Genomic DNA, 3,603 nt, shown 5'->3' with positions numbered 1-3,603 from the left:
TGAAATGCCAGCACTTTAAAGGCAAGTTAGAAGGTGGAGGTAAGAGACTAGGCCAGAGCCTTGAAGGGCTGATACCCGGGGCTTTGTGTTACCACAGCAGAAGAAACAAGATACACACTGCCTCAAGATCATGGGTAGGTTAGTGAGATGGCTGAGCAGGTAGAAGCACCTGCTGTCAAGCCTGATGACCCGAGTTCAGCCTGGGACCAACATAGTAGAAATAAATACCAACCCACACAGGCTGCCCTCTGACCTACATGTGTACCCTGTGGCACGCGCACACACACACACACATGCTAAAAATAATAAATGTTAACTTTAACTATGACAGGAAGAGAGAATGGACTGGCCTCTGACCTACTACCCAGGTGTATTGTGAGACACTTACACCCACAAACACCCCCCACTACCACCACCGAATCAATTGGAATGAGTTCTTTTTTAAAATCTTTGTAAACCGTAAGGCTCCTTCCTCCCCAGTGACTTATTTCCTCCGGTGAGCCTCCACCTCCTACAGTTCTGTGACTTTCCTAAACATCTCTACCAGCCTGGGAGCAAGCATTCAAACACGTGAGCCTGTGAGGATGCTGGACACCCCACATTCCTCCTGGCTGCAGTCACTTTGGGTCTCTGGCAGGTATACCCCTCCCGTGTGTGTGTGTGTGTGTGTGTGTGTGTGTGTGTGTACTGGGGGGATTGGAACTTCAGTGGTAGTCTGGGACTATGGAAGTAGGGAAGGCAGCTCTTGATGCTACTCCATAATCTTCCATTAGTCCCTCTATGGGTAACCCCGGTAACCCCATCTCCATCTCCCAGGTCTCTCTTCTTCTGGCTTACACCCTGAGCAACAGACTGGTGAGGACAGAGATTCACTCAATTGACTGGGGAGGACCTAGCTTACTCTAACAATGAAGGCCAGGCCCTGACTTTTCCTGTCTTCTGCCTGCAGGAGATAAGAGTCTCTTTATTTGCTGTGGAAGAGGCTCTCTGAATTTCATGTGTTGACTTTTACGGTCTTTCCCTTGAGGCATCCATGACCAGCTCATTAAAAAGCGTCTCATTCCACTGATGTTCATTTCATTGTAGTATCACATTAACCCCTCTAGTGACGGAGACGCTAGAAGGGAGGATGGATAGCGGGTACCAGATACAGTTAGACATGAGGAATAAACCCGAGTACTTTACCGCAAGGAGGGAAATTATAATTTACAACAGTTTATTATAAATCTCAAAATCGTTAAAAGAGAGGAGTTCAAAGATCTCCAATACAGAGCCGGGGAGAAGGATCAGTGGGTAAAAAGTGCTTGCCGTGCAGGCACTAGGAACTGAGTTTGATCACTCGTGTAACACACTGGGCGTGGTGGCAAGCACTTGTAATCCCAGTGTTGGGGAGATTGAGAGAGGCGGGTCCCTGGACTTGGTGGTCAGTCAATTTAGCCTAATCAGTGAGCTCCAGGTCCCAGTGAGAAGTGCTGGCTCAAAGGACAAGGTGGACAGCTTCTGAGGAACGATGCCCAAGGGTGACCTCGCCTCCACACACATGTGCACACTGGAATACACAGGAACATGCACATACATGTTTGTTCCATTTGCACAAGCACATGCACAAACACACACCTGTTCCCAGTACAGGAGGAGGAAAAGAAGAAGAAATTACCACACTGCACCCCATGGATACTTACAATTATACAGCACATAAGAAATATAAAACTTCCTGGCTTAGGATTTTCCTCTTCTTTTCCTTTAATTTCTGTGTAAAGGCACAGTCTCATGTAGCCCGGGCTGGCCTCAAATCTGCTCGAATCAATCAAATGCAGAACTTCCTGTATGCTTGGCAAGCACTCTACCAGCTGAGCCCCATCGCTGCCCCCTACTCTTTGTTACGAGAGACTCAAGTATCTCAGACTAGTCCCAGACTCACCATGTACTGATCTTAACCTTGGACGCCTGTTCTTTATAAATACTTCTATACTTATTTAGTATGTGTGCATGTGTGCGTGCACGGGCACACGCATGAACGCTTGTGTTGCGTGTTCGAGCACACACGCCATGGTGCACTTGTGAAGGTCAGAGAAAAACTTGCAGGAGTCAGTTCTCACCGACCCTGTGGGTCCAGAGAATAGAGCTCTGGTCATTAGGCTTGATGGCAAGTTCCTTTGGCCACTGAGTGAGCCCCTTACCTTTTTGCCCCCATCTCCCATGTGCCGGGGTTACAGATATGCACTAACTCACCAGATTCCAGCTCTGTGGCCTGTTTGGAGGCTTTAGGGCAGCTTGTGCCTGCTTATGTACTCTTGCCTATATCCTGCTTCCATCACTGGGAAGGTACCAGAGCTCCATCCTCACGGACAAGGTCTATTTGATGGATGTGAGACTATAGGGGGTGGTTCTGATGCTTTGATCAGTAATCTGCCTGTGAACGCTATTTCCCAATTGGTTCTTGATAGACCAGTAAAGATGCTAACGGTCAATGGCCACTCCAGCTGCGATCTCACATGGCTGGTGGCTCTCCTTCCAAAGCATGTCGAATCCCTTTCCTCTCCTGCAACTCCTGCCTGTCTGCGAGAACCCGGAAGTCCCGCCTCTTCCGCCCAGCCATTGGCCGCTAGCATCTTGGGGTAGTAGAAACTATACTTATGTGGGACTTAAATTCTACCTTTGAGTCTACTTCCTCATACTGCTTGTCATCCCTACAGTCTGAGGTTCATTTCCTCACAGTGGAGAGTTGGGATAGAACATTTACCTGGGAGCCCTAGAATCCCACATCAGAAGGGAAGAAAAGGATGAAGGAGTTAATCTGTACAGCAGTTAGAACCCAAGGCTCGCACAGACATTGTGTGTTTGTTAGGATGGGAGGCGGGGAGGGGGCGCGTGGAAGAAAAGGGTTTGGGCAAGAGGAGGCAGTGCCAGAGGCCAGGCAGGTTTATCCGTACTTTGAGATAGTCTAGAACTGGGTAGTCCCTGAGTTGCCCTGCCCTGGAATGATGGAGCCTGAGGTTTCACACTGCAACTCGGATCAGTCTTTGGACGCAGCTGCCCAGTGGATTCGGAGTGACTTCGGGAGAGAGCCCAATTTCCAAAAAGTGACTGAGGACAGCCACTTCCCCAGGCTGCAAGCACCTCCTCCTCACCTCCTTCCCCTGGGGCCTCCCAGATGAAACTTGAGCAGGCGACCTTTGAAAATGCAAATCCGGTCACATGACCATTCTGCTGCTGGAAACCCTTTTACCTTCCCAGTGCCCTCAGCATCAAAGCAGGTGCTTTTGCAAGGATCTCGGTTCATTGTCGGCCGTTTCCTTTCTAGCATTTTTTTCTTTATTCTTTTATTTTATTTCTCGTATATTATTAAGACAGAGGGTTTCATGTAACTCGGGCTGGCCTCAAACTCACTATGTGCTGAGGATATAACCTTGAACTTGTGATCCTCCTGGATCCATCTCCTGAGTGCTGGAATTGGGTGTGCTCCACCTTGTCTAGTTTATGCAGATCTGGGGACTGAACCCAGGACTTCATACACCCTAGGTAAACACCACTAGTCCTCAAATTATGAGATATATATATATATATATATATATATATATATATATATATATATATATATAT

The sequence above is a fragment of the Grammomys surdaster genome, unplaced genomic scaffold (genome assembly GCF_004785775.1).
Source record: "Grammomys surdaster isolate TR1022 unplaced genomic scaffold, NIH_TR_1.0 126109, whole genome shotgun sequence".
In the NCBI taxonomy this organism is placed as follows: domain Eukaryota; kingdom Metazoa; phylum Chordata; class Mammalia; order Rodentia; family Muridae; genus Grammomys; species Grammomys surdaster.
This window is presented reverse-complemented; position numbering follows the sequence as displayed.